We start from the raw sequence: 14649 nt of genomic DNA, 5'->3' as shown, positions 1-14649 counted from the left end.
CAACATATGCAATGATGGACTCCTTCTCACTGTCCGACAGCCCCCATTACCCACGTCAAAACGAATATATATCATGGCACACAATGGTGGGTTGTGTGTGCTGTAAAAGTATTAACCCAACCCCCCAGGCATCCCCAATCCCCCAAAACCCCACTAGTAGCAAAGGGACTTGGGGCCACGCTACACGACAGTATTATGGCAACTAATTCGGCACACAATTTTTAAAGTTTATCTTTACGATGCAGACTTTTTGTTCATTTACTGCCGGCGCAAAACTTTAATCTCCTCAGTCTGACTTGACGCTAATTTTTTTTTAAAGCATACCGGTACTTAGCGTTCCAACTTCCACACAAGGGAATCGACGGGCCGAGGTTCGTAAACAATGAGTAACACCAGAACTGCAGGGTCGGTTGGTGTGGGTGATTTAAACGGACAACATAGCGACAATATACACAAGTATCAAACAACTGGCCATAAAAAAATCTGTCCACTGTGCATCAATTACAATACAAACATCAACATAATAATCAAGCAATAATCATATGCATATTTCACTTGTCTTCTAGGTGGCTTAGGAGGCTTGCTAAGAAATCACGTTAGGAAATCACCCCAGCCACAAAGAAGACAAGCCACTTTGACTGAACTAACACCAGACACTGTTCAATTGAGAGAAACACTACTAGTAGTCAAAGGGATCAAAAATAACATGAGGAACCTTTCCATCACAAAATTCTTGCAGTATACCGGGTATCTACCTAGCTAACACTTACTGCAATATGTCTACTATCTATGTGTATCTGTGTACTTTATCTATCTGCAATATGTCTACTATCTATGTGTATCTGTGTACTTTATCTATCAGCTTGAAATAGTGCTGAGCTGTGGCAATACCTTAGCAAGGAGACATGCTAATCATGAAGTGCAGGGGAAAGGTTTCAAAACTATCTGCTACTGGTAAACCTGGGGAATTTACTTACTGTACTCTTGTTACTCTACCCAGGCATAAAATAAGCATCTTAGCAATAGTTTATCAAGCAGAATGCTAGTCATGAAAAAGTGCAGTGGGATGGATGTAGACATGTAGTACAGTGTTATTCTACCACAGAGATATATGAAAAAAGCAGGTGAATGGACAAATCCCAGGCCACGTTACGGTGCAAGAAGTATGATAATTGAGCATAGACGAATATAAATAAGTTAAAAATCCATCCAATCAGCCATCATCCAATCCCACGTCGCCCCACAGAGAAGCGATCGATACCCGGGGCTAGGCAAGTTGGTCCTGACATTTAAAATGAAAATAAGTTAAAAAAGTAAAGCTCATTATTATCCTTAGACCCCTAATGCATCACTCTCAGTTGAATAAAACCATCTGGTGTTAGTTGGAATAAAGACAGTTGCTCTCCCACTTACGAACAAGAGCTAAGAAGAATTGCTGTTGAGATTAAACACTTACTGGCTTGAGATTTCATTCGGCTGTGTGGTTGCCAGCCTGATAGTGCCAGGGATTGACTCCTGGCACTGCATCATCCTAGCTTATCATCAATCATCGTCGTCGTTGATTGGCCAGTAAAATCGGCACCTAGACTAAGTTAACTGGCCTTCTATATCCTAGTGGTGGAATGATCTAGTTAGGGAGCCTAGCACTAACTATTCTATCATCAATCATCGTCGTCGTCATCAATAGGCAAGTAAAATCAGTACCTAGACTAAGTTAACTGGTCTTGTATACCCTAGTGGTGGAATGATCTAGTTATGCAGCCCAGCACTGCCACTGATAATAATTAAAATCATCATTAGGCATTATCATCATCATTCCTGACTCCTCTTCCCACCCAACGATGGGGTCAGGAGTTCTCTATTAAACTATCGTAAGTAGGGGAGCAACTGTTATACTCTGTCCATCTCAACTTGGCTTAAAAGTGATCTGGAAAGGATGCAGAGCCACAGTATTGCTAGCCTTGTCTTACTCTGCTTCTGGCCGATGAAATTAGGCTGCCAAGGACAAAACTCTCCGCCAAGTCAAGGTGGACCAACCAAAAATTTTCTAACTCACATTTCAGACAGGTGGTTGTAGCTGTAGTTGTAGTAGAAGGAACTGAGATGTAGAAAGGTTTTCAGGATCAACAGTGCTGGGAACCTCTATATCTATCAGAGGTATTTCCCGAGTTTTGAGGCCACTGAGTATTTTTCAACATTCACCACACAATCTTGTATCGCCCTATGAGCAGCGAAGGAGCCCAGGGCTGGGCAAGTTGGTCCCAACATTCAAGATGAGAGTGACCAGCCATACTCATCCCCGAGTGGCATTACGTTAACGATAAACCCCAACCACCCTTGGGTACAGACATTGCATGATGAGAAAAATTGAGCCAGCACCGCCGGCTCCAGCAGGCAGCACCACCAGGATCAACTCCAGCAGGCAGCACCACCAGGATCAACGCCAGCACGGCAGCACCACCAGGATCAACGCCAGCACGGCAGCACCACCAGGATCAACGCCAGCACGGCAGCACCACCAGGATCAATGCCAGCACGGCTGCACCAACTCAGCAATCGCAGGAACAGCAGCCTGAGTAACACAGACGGACCCTGAAAATAAGGCAAGGTTTTAGGAGACAATCTCAAGTGTGTTCAAACTTAATCCTTTTGTCTGTGAGGAGTTCAATATGGATTTTAATTAACCCCTAGTGTATTGGTGCTGGATGGGGGGGGTAGGGCTGCTTGACTACATTTACACTTCTCAATGCCACACCTATCCCGCATGAGGAGAATGATGGATTACAGAAGGGTAACTCAGCCTGCAGTCCACTGGGATAATGTTCTGCTGTGCCTGGGGTTGAACTACGGTACTACTAGTACACAAGACCTAAAATGAACAAATCCATTTTACATCATCTGTCTGGCTCAATTCCTTGGTTATAGTCCCTCAAGTACTTCCTTATTCCCAGCAGAACAAGAAATTCCGACGGCTCTGCATTATTTACCGAACTCTTCATGACTGGCTTTATTCCTGTGTTAATCTTTTGTTACAACTCAGCACTGAATAAGGACAGATGGCAGTTTAAACAGATAGATAGTGGGAAACTGGGTAGTAGACAGATTCCTTCACAATGATGGCCGTCTCCTAATATAAATGAAAGAGTCTGGTGGTAGCAAGTATATTATGACAAGAGCAGAAGGCCCCATACTACAGGTCCCTTTGGCAAAATTCAAAAAAGTCACAATAGGACGCTTACCTGAGAGTGGAGGAAGATGGTTGGTATTACCGTGATTGAGCAGCTGCTTGTGGCTTTCTTCTCCCCTTTCTCCATCTCTGTTGGCAGTTTCCACAGCTGGGTCAATTAACACACCTGAAAAAATAGTACACATTAGTCCTTTCCTTCCAAACCTTGATTAACAAAAGTATCTGGTTAGCAGCAAGAACAATATAACCTGGGAACAATAAGGTTTAATTACATGGCAGTAAGAATTTGCGAAGTCTGTAGTAATAATAATAATAAATAATAATAATAGTAATAATAATAATCGTTTCATTTATAAAGGCTCCAACATGCTTGCATGAGTCAGCCTTGGTCACCTAATGACGGCTCTCCATGTTGCACGATCTATTGCAGCCTCCCTGTTCAGTCCCTTAACCCTGAGGTCACACTTAATGACCTCGTCCCATGTCTTTCTCGGTCTACCCCTCATAACCCCATCCCCAATATTAACATTTCTCACCATCCTCACCCAATTATCATCCCCCATCCTCTCCACATGCCCAAACCATCTCAATTTACCTCTGCTCATCACAACACCAATACATTCCAGTCCCATTCTACCTCTCAACTCTTCCATCGTAAACTCAGCCCCCCCAGACCTTACAAGCAGGGACGCACTACACATCCACCTAATCATTGCCATTTCTGTACGTCTAAGCCTGCGAATATCCTCCTCCTTTACTGCTCAGGTCTCACTACCATACAGCATGACACTCCTAACACATGCTGCATACAAAGACCTCTTAGCACATAGTAAGAGTCCTCTCAATGTCATGAGAGGCAAGCGCTCCCTGAACTTCTTCCAACCACTTCTCACCCCAGCCACAGAGCTAGCTCCAGCCCCACCTCCAGCACACAACATGTTTCCCAAATAACAAAAATCTTCCACACATTCAAGAAATTCACCAGCAAGATCAATCCCTTCACGCCTGACAATCTCCATCTGCTCTCCCCGACACGCCGTACAGATAAAATCAGCAGTATCTCACAGTATACCTCTGACAGCACTACATTTCTTGCACCCCCATTTATCACAAACACCGCACAAGATGGAATTACTTCCCATGCCCTCGTGGCAAAATGCACATGGCCACTCTCCCTCGTCTTTGACAGTACCGCCACCAACCCTAGATATCATCACTTTTGTTTTATCTGCAGTTACCCTTAAGCCCTTGTGCCCCATACCATCCCTCCACTTCCTAAATCTTTCCTCCGCTTCCCTTTCATTCTCTGCAATCAACACCAAATCATCAGCATGCAACATCTCCCACGGGAATCCGCTTTTGAAGTCATGTGAGAGGGCTTCAAGTACCATGATAAACAACATAGGACTCAAAACTGACCCCTGATGCACACCAACGTTGACGGAAAACTCATCGCTCAAATCTCCATTCACTCTTACCTGGGTGCTACCTGGGTGCGAGCACCCACATACATAGCCATAACCACCCTAACCAGCCACTCCTCCTAGTGAAGCCTTCTCATTGCCCACTTCACCACCTCTCTAGGGACTCTGTCAAAGGCCTTTTCTAAATCAACAAAAACAAAATACAGATCCCTTTTCTTACCAATATATTTTCCTGAAGCTGTTAACAATGAATATGGCATCAGTGGTTCCCCTACCTGGCATAAACCCAAAATGCATCTCATCAACATTCACTCTCTCTCTAATCATACCTTCTAAAACTCTCCATTACCTTTATTATCTGATCTAAAAGCTTTATACCTCTATAATTTCCTATTTCCAGGTCATCACCCTTCCCTTTATACACATTGACAATTACACTCTTCAGCCAATCATCTGGGACAACACCATCCACCCATCATCCAATCCTACATTGCCCCATGAGGAGCGTAGGAGCCCGGGGCTAGGCAGTTGGTCTCGACATTTAAGATGAGAGTGACCAGCCTCCCTCATCCCTGAGTGGCATTCACTCATAAATAATCATATTTGTCAGGTCAGTGACTAACCGCACCCCTATATCTCCTGAGGCCTTCAACATTTCGGCAGTCAACCCAGACACACCTGCTGCCTTCCCCACCTTCATCCTGCCTATTGCCTCACTCACAGTAGCAGCATCAATCAAAGGCCAAGGGCCAAACACTGGATCTGCTGGCTCCAAACCTTCCCTGTCCCAGTCAAACTCCTCATTCAACAACCGGTTATAATGCTCTCTCCATGCATCTTTAATATCCCCACTGTTCACCATTACCCTTCCTTCATCATTCTTCACACACTGCTCAACTATAATATCCCGATTATCTCTTCATCTGATCACTTCATCACCTTAAATATCATATTTTTCCTTTCCACACTATTTAGGTTATCAAACAAAAGTCTCGGTGACTCAGATTTCGCCCTGTATACCTCTCTTCTAGCCCTACGCTTGGCAGCCAAGTATTCCTCCTTGCTATAATGACAATCATCATCATCATCCGGGCAGGGTGAGGAGTAGCAATGTCCAGACAGCCCAAATTTGCCCAATCCAATGGGCCACGCTTCCATTCGCTCACCATTCAAGCCCCCAGAATCCTGGCTCTGTATGATACACCAGAAACATTGACCACGTTCTGTAGCTTCACATAAACATATCCGAGAGTCAATAATAATAATAATAGTAATAATAATAATAATAATAAAAATGCAGTACCCCAGTCTGCAGTCCACATACAGTATACGCTGGCTACAATTTACATATTGAAGGGACAAAAAAAATGTCACCATACGCTGAATTAATCTGCCTTCCAATACAAAGAATTACAGAAATCTGCCTATATCACACTCCAGGGGTTGTTGCTGTTGATCAACCCTTGTCTGTCTAGATGAGCAGACTCATCAACTGCAGGGAAGCAACTACCCTTCCCATGCACTGAGTCTGTATTCCCTTGCGGCTGACAGCGGGGAATAGTGTAAAAGTTTAGTTCCTGGATGGATGTCACATTTGGGTAATTCCACGAAGATGTCAACCTTTTGTGTCAAAATCAGAATTGCTTAAAAGTATATAAATTATACATCATTTTAAAGCTTAATCATTGAATTTTATGAATCTGAAGAGAGAGCCTAAACTGTCAAATTGGGGAGCTGCATAAAAAACTGTCATGTTATGTCACCAAAGAAAAACCAGTGCTGAATATAGCAATTTTCATAACATCACTGACCAGAGTATGTTATCGTTTCACGAATCACATTATTTCGTATCTATCCACCTTCGGTGCTCCACATACATTTCTTAGCAGTCTCATCTTAGTTGCTCTCACTCTTGACTTTTCATTTTCATGCCACATTGCAGTCTCATGTTAAAGTTGGCACTAACACTCCTTCATGTAAGCCTCATGCAGCTGCAACTCTCAATCCTCTGTTTTTTATCAAGGCCTTCATTGCACCAGCTACTTTTCCTTGTCACTCTACTTTCAACTTCTTTTGCACATTTTCCTCCCTTTTATATATCACTGTACCCAAGTAACTGAACTCTTTCACCAATTCCAGTCTCTCTCGATTCACTGCAACATAGCACTGGGAGTAACCTTCTCTCAATAACCATCACTTTTCTCTTTTCTACATTTACTCTCAAGGTGCAATGCTCACAGTCCATGATTCCAGTTGTTTCCTACCATCAACAACATAACTTTTTGACCACATTACAAACATGATGGTCACAAATGTGTTGTCTCCAGCATTATTATTAAGCTTGCTACCACTACACCATAATATCAATGAGTTCTGTCTTCTTTCCCATACACTGTCACTGAGAGTACCTTGTTCCTAGAGTTCTCAACAAGCACCCCAAATTGTAAATTTAAAGCTTTCCTTATATAATGCCCTTCATCTTTCCAGTGATTAACACAGCTGCTTTATGTACCTAGTGCCTGTTGCCATTAAAGACGACAACGCAGTGACCTGGCTCATGTATTCCTCTACAAGAGTGGACTGAACAGTCGCAGACTCTTGTGTCTCTGCAAACAACGGAAAAGTTCCCATCTGGAGGGAAGAACTACTGCTTAGATCGAAAATATATGATTCTCCAATATCTGCCATGCTGCTTTGCGTCGTCAGCTGACCGGGGTGTTTGTTTACATTCGTCAGTACGGCTCGAGTACTGTTTTTGCGGGGCCACTTTGGCTTAAGCCAAAGAGCGAAGCCAGGCTTGAGCCTCGGGCCTCACAAAAACGCGCCTTAAATCATACTAGAAAATATCATAACCAGTATTTCATCTGCAAAAACATGATTCATCGAAGTATTCTACTCTAGGTATGAGCTTGCAAAATGACTGAACAAACGCTTACCTCATGGGCGACCTATACCCGTTATTTCGATGTCCAATTGATGTCTTCGTCCTCCATCCTGATCCCGAATACCGATGAAGTCTTTCTGGCCCGTTTTTTGACGTCTTGCTATCCGATGACCCACAAAATTGACGTGAAAACAACAGCTGGATCATCACTGTCTCAAAATGGCTGCCACCTCCTCCGCCAGGTAAACATCCGGGACCTGAATTTTTTTTTTTTTTTAGCGACATAAAACCAGCGTCTGATTGATGGCAATAACAATAAGAACATTAATAAATAAAAATAACAGATCCATCAAAAGCAGGGAGGTCTATTAAAAAAAAAAAAAAAAAAAAAAAAAAAAGGTAAGCTTGCAATCCACGGGGTTCACATCAGGTAAACCACGAGCCCCCAACAATTACCCATGTTAAGCTAAATCTAAACCACATTGCCACAAAATTCACTACCAAAACTGAATAAATCACACTTAGGAATATCGTAAGAGCCTGCATTTCATCTTCACAAATATTATTCATCTTAACCCGTGCCGTCCCGAGGACGTACTTCCACGTCCTCACGTTTTGTCACAGCTAATCCCGAGGACGTACTTCAACGTCCTGCAATTGCAAGGTTCATAATTTCCACAATTTTCAATTTTCGCGAGTCATTTTTGGTACGTATACACGGGACACCTGCCTCAACAAGATGCCAGGCAGAGACAATGCCTTACCCAGCATGACCTCCTCCCCCCCCCTGCATGCCCTTTTCTCAGCAATTCACCTGTTATCAGTGACCTGGCCAGTATAGCCATGTCATGCCACGGTACGAAATTCAGGGCCAGAGTGATTCCCCAATCAATGACAATGTGGAGGACAAACTTTACATAGCATTAGAGGAAGAAACAGTTAGAAATGATGATCAGGTAATGTGGCAATAAAAGGTCAGGTATTAGCGAGTGAAACAATGCTTATAATGCCTATATTACTGCTTGAAAACCAATATACTTTTGTACTACATATAAATTCGTAACAGTAAATAAATAAATACCGTTTATGAGTGGTGTGAAATAGTTATCCTCCCATAGAACTCGTTTTCTTTGGCGCCAGCCTGATAGAAAACCCAGTAAAGTAAGGAGGCTCTCCTACCTGTAATGAGTATTTTAAACCTCAGGTGAGCGATTTCTCTATGAATTTTCGATGTTTCTCACCAAAAGCGAAAGTTTTAGCAAAAAAAAAAAAAGGTCAAAAATTGCCCGGGATTGGGGGGTACCAGTGGTCAAAAAGTGGCCGGGACTGGGCGGGTTAAACTTCCGCTCTAGGTATGGGGCCGTCAAAGTGACGGAACAGACGCTTACCTTGACTGGTCTAGATCCATTATTGCGATGTACACTTCACGTCACCGTCTTCCCTCTTGCTCCTGGGAATCTTTGAAGACTTTTTGGCCCGTTTTTGGACGTCCTGCCATCCACTGACAACAATTCTTCCCTGAACACCAGCATCATCTCCAGCATCCCCCCCACTGTCACCACTCACAAAATGGCTGCCAGCTTCCGCCGAGCAGAACGTCCGGGACCTTTGAAAAATTTTTACAGCGACACAAACCCATCGTCTGATTGATAATATTAATGATAAAAAGAGAAAAATATATAAAACATTCTGGAAGCAAGAAAAGGGCCAGTTAGCAATATGCCTTCATTATTAACCTCGCATTTATGGACCATAGAAAACGCGTAATCATACCTTTTGGACCAGAGAAAACGGATTACCGAGAATGGTTCTATATTTTGTAAATATGGTAAACACAAAATATCTTAAATCTTAGCATCTGTTCAACTGTCTATAGCCTTAATCCAGAAAATGGGTGACCAGAAACTAATCTCCTCCATGTCAACCTGCCCTTCGTCATCTGGCTGCCCTTTCTCCAACTCTAATACCTCCATCCAATTCTCGGTCTCCCCGGTCCTTCTACACCATCAGGCTGCCCATTCCTCCACATCATCCTCATATACTCCATCTAATCTTCCATCTATTTCTTCTCTCTCTCCATCTCTCATCCCTTCATCTCTCCTCTCTCCATCTCCATCAACTTGCATCCATTCTCTCCCCATCTTCCTCAGTCTCCTCTCTCACTCTCGTCCTTCAGTCTAATCTCTCCCCCTCTCCCATCCCTCAGTCTCGTCTCTCCTCTCTCAATCTCTCCTCCCCCTCTCCCTCCTCCCTCAATCTCATATCTCACTCCACCTCCACCTTTCTCATCCCTCCATCCATTCTTTTTCGCCCTCTCGTCTTCTCACCTTCAATCCTCTGTCAGTTCTTTCTCCCACTCTCCATCTTTCTTCTCCATCTCTCATACCTCTTCCCCCTCCATCTCATCTATCCTACCCCTACGAGAATGTCAATAAAATAGGTCTAGTAACCATGGACACTCATTCCTACTTTATTGCAGTCACTAAATTTCACGCAACCACATTCACAATCCGTTGCCTGGGCTAATTCCATCATATGAAAAACCAGCTATAGTGAACTTGAAAAACTGGGGGAAATTTGAATCAACTTTCTTAGTAACAGTATTTTAGAAGGCAGACTCAAAAATTAACTGAATAGCAATAAAAACAGTACAAATAATTTACCACACTGGCACTGTTCTTCCATGGTGGCTTTTTGGGTGGTCCACAGGACGTTCACTATATTTGGTAATAAACTGGAGATTGGGGCATATATTTTTAAATTTATTGAAAATTCAGTACGAAATAGCTTATCAAAAATAAATAATTGGCCATTCATTTTATTGTATTAATCCTATTGAGTATTCCAGTATGACTGATACCCAGATCTGTCAACATATGCAGTCAGATGTCTACTGCCATTTACATCAACTTCCATGTGAGAGAGCAGATTTTCATGTTTGCTGCACATTAAGTCCAAAAAGAGGAATCGGCTTGCAGTGGAAAGCGATATTCATTGTGCATTACCAAGTACCACTCCTAACATTAAAGAGCTTGTCAGTGAGAAGAGAATCCAAAAGTCTGGTTGCAAAGAAAAATGCTGGTTGTATACTCCTAATTTCAAAATTCTGTTTGTTAGAAATAAATTTCACAGCAAAATGTTAGAGAAGTATTCATGTATTTCCTGGAAATTATGTTTGGAAAAAATATATTTCAGACCAAAATGTCACGTGTCTACTATATTATATCATTTCTCGAAATTCTTTGTTAGGAATATATTTCTAGCCAAAACTGTTTGTTGTCTATGCTTTATTTATCATTACTCAAAAATGAAATGGTCCACGATATTTTTTTTTAATTGGTCCTGTGGGCCATGGCCTGAAACTAGTTGAGAACTACTGCTCTAAGGTTTAATATCATCCAGCTCAATCCTGCATCATCCTTGAACATGCTTGGGGCTTCATTCACTCGGGACTTATCTTGGAAAGATCATATTACATCTCTTGTAAAATCTGCTTCCAAGAGATTAGGTGTGCTAAGCCGACTCCGTACCCTCTTTACCCCTGCACAATTGTTGACTTTATGCACCGCCACGGACACAACCAACACCGCCGCACCACCACGACTACCCCCACACCCCTCCCGCACCGCCCCACGCAGCACATCACCCACTATCCTCCCACGTGCCCCAACTCCATGTGCCACCCACACCACCCACTCATCCACTCCTGGCCACCCATTACCCACCGACCATGCTCACTACACACGACCCCCCCACACCACCACCCACAACCGCTCACAACCATGACAGAACGCCCACGCCACCACATGCCTTCCCACCTTCACCAACAACACCCACTCTAACTACCACTACCACCAAATCAGGACGCCTCTCCCGTCCACCATCTAGATACACCCCTACACCAACCCCTACCCCCCCTACTACCCCACATTCCCCCACACATAGCGCCCATTACCCCAACACCACCCGTCCGGCCATCAGACTACGAGGAACCTACCAGCTCCTCCGTAACCTCCGCCACGCCACACAACCTTCTACGCTCCACCTCACCCTCAACCCACACCAGGAACCAAACCTCACAACTCACCACTGGACCTCCCACCTCCAACATATCGCCCCTGCCCACCAGACATCCACCACCAGCACATACTACCTCCAGTCACGGGGCCGTGACTTTTCGACTGCGGACAGTGGTAAAATACACACCTCCACCGCTGCCGGACCCCTCCCCCCCCCGCTGCTGAGCCGCAGCCCCACCACCACCCCACAAGGACACCATGGCAGGCCGGGTCAGGGTGAGACTGACCCAGAGCGAGAAGGGCGCCGGGGCTCCCCTACCTTAAGTCCCTCTTCCACCCAACCGACCCAACAACAACCACACAGGAAGAGACGACGACCCTGTGGGCGGAGCAGCCTTCACCAGGTTCGGGGTGGGACTGCTCCAGGAACAGTCCCAAGCAACACCACAGTAACTGCCACAGTACGTGCCAGGGAGGGAGCGGCCACAGTACACCTCTCAGTTGTTGCCCCTTGTAGCGCCGCTACAACGGCCACAGTACGTGTGGGGGAAGGAGCAGCCACAGTACGCCCTTCAGCTACAGCCACCTCTGGAGATGACCTCGGAGCGTTAGCTATTGAGCAGACTCTTGTGTCTCTGCAAACAACGGAAAAGTTCCCATCTGGAAGGAACTACCACTTAGATCGAAAATATCTGATTCTCCAATATCTGCCATGCTGCTTTGCGTCGTCAGCTGACAGGGGTGTTTGTTTACATTCGTCAGTACGACTCGAGTACTGTTTTTGCGAGGCCACTTTGGCTTAAGCCAAAGAGCGAAGCCAGGCTTGAGCCTCAGGCCTCACAAAAACGCGCCTATGTTTCACATTCAGAAACTTATCGTAAGATGGGGGTACAACAATCGAAGGTACACGTGTTCGCACTTCAACAAGTGGCCCATTCGGCGATCGCGTACCTACGTCAAATCAGTGCTATTTTAATGGTTCCGCCCATCAGAAACAGATCAAACAATTTCATTATATTTTGTAAAATGTGGCTTTAAATGATCACTTACTATTCTCGCTAAGTTGCCAGCCCTCGCTCCATTATTGCCTTTGGCGAAGCTATCTCCTCAGCCAGCGTGTGACTTTGGCCGCCACTCGTCGCCTCCAACTGTTCTTAGCTTGCTGCTTCTGTTTCGCTGTTGCTGACATAAGCTGAACAGTGGACCATGGCACTATACTGCAGTATTTATCATCAGCTGATTTCAAAAGGCGCAGGTGTCAGATGTAATGCATAAACCGCGGCGAGCACACAAACTACACGACGGTGCCCGTGAGAAACTCTCTCCATAGTACAGGGCTCAGTGGTTGGAGCTAACAGTAGGCGCATGCCACCCCTCCTGAGTTTGGATTAGCCCCATCTATGAGGGGTGCTAACAGCAGGCGTATGCCAATCCTCCTGTTTGAATCAGCCCCATCAGTGAGGGATGGGTCGGTTTAGAGGATGCAAAATGGCATGTTCTTGTATTCTCACGTGCACGTTTGTACCTTGTCGAAATTCCCTCATGATTACAGACTAGCACACTCACAAACACAGCCAGTCCAACATAGTTTCCACTTGCACCTAATCACTCTACACTCAAAAAAGCCTTTCAAACCTACGAGTACATCCGCGAGTGAAACTCCTGGGAGGGGGGGGAGTTAACTTTACCAGGGGCAGACACTGACCTAGCCATACAGATCAGTTGCTCTCTAACTGGCATTAAAAAACGGCTTAAACATGTTAGTAGAGCTTCCCAAAATTATCAGGCGAATGCAAGTCGATCGTTACGATGCATACATAGATAGTAGTGTGTTGATATCTCGAGTCATTTTTATTTATTTTGGCAAACATCAGCCCATTTTCTTCCCTTTGTACTCTCTATAAGCACTTGTGTGTGTGTGTGTGTGTGTGTGTGTGTGTGTGTGTGCATCTCCTTTTCCTCATCACTGCATCTCGGTTATTTACTTTTCTCTGTTTCTTTAGTATTTCATTCAGGTTCTTAAGATTAGGTTCAGCATGTAATCACGGCAAAATTAACTTCCCCACTGCCTCTTATTTTCATGCTTTTTTTTTTTTTTTCTTAAGTTCCCTTCTAGCCTCTTGTGGGAGACTTAGCAGAGTTCACTACCTTGGATATCATACCTCATGGCTTGCAAGATGGTACGCCTCTACAGTGTGCCATGACCTGGTTGTTGATTTAGCTGCAAGATCACCAGTAAATTTAGTTTTCTTTTCATCATAAGTTGCTAAAGATTTTCATATGAAGTCATGAATAGTATGTTACAAAACTTTTGAAGCTTGCATTTCAGTGGATACTGCAAGCACTGTCCAACAATAATATCAACATAATTATCATCATCATCGTCATCATTATCACCCACACCATACATGTCATACTACTGAATGTGGCGGGTATGATAAAAAAAAAAAAAAGGAGGGGGGGAAGTAAAGGAACTTTCAACCGTGCCCTGTGAAATACACCATGAATCCAAATTAACTCATGATTATGGCTTTTGAATTCCAGGCTGCACCCCACAAACGCACATCTGATCACGCGTGGATTCGAGACCATTCCATTATCCTTCGGGCAAAATGGGGAAGGTAAGCTGTCATGAGACTCCATACATCCTTCACCGACTCATTTCTGTCCATCGGTTACTTCACTTCCTCAGCTGCCATACTCCTCCCCCCCTCCCCATCTCCTCTCCCTAACGAAACCTTTAAACATCGCCATCTTGATCTTTCACATCTTGCACCCTCAAATTCATATATATATATTGGTACCCAATTCATATCCGTTGTCTCATTGACATTCCTTCTCATTGCACATCTAAAGGCTCTGAACTGCCAAACACCTGTAGTAGTGTGATTGTGTAATGAGTGACTAGCTAGATGTTACGTATGTTTCTGAAGCCTGTTTATTATTCCTAAGGTGTTGGTTACAAGGACTCTAGATATGGGATTTTACCTTAGGGATTAGTCTGATCTGTGTGTGTGTGTGTGTGTGTGTGTGTGTGTGTGTGTGTGTGTGTGTGTGTGTGTGTGTGTGTGTGTGTGTGTGTGTGTGTGTGTGTGTGTGTGTGTGTGTGTGTGTCACTAATATCTCCATTCCAAA

The sequence above is a fragment of the Coenobita brevimanus genome, chromosome 94 (genome assembly GCF_032717465.1).
Source record: "Coenobita brevimanus isolate Jiangsu-jjx chromosome 94, ASM3271746v2, whole genome shotgun sequence".
Taxonomy (NCBI): domain Eukaryota; kingdom Metazoa; phylum Arthropoda; class Malacostraca; order Decapoda; family Coenobitidae; genus Coenobita; species Coenobita brevimanus.
The sequence above is the reverse complement of the archived record's forward strand: the minus strand, read 5'-3'. Positions refer to the sequence as shown.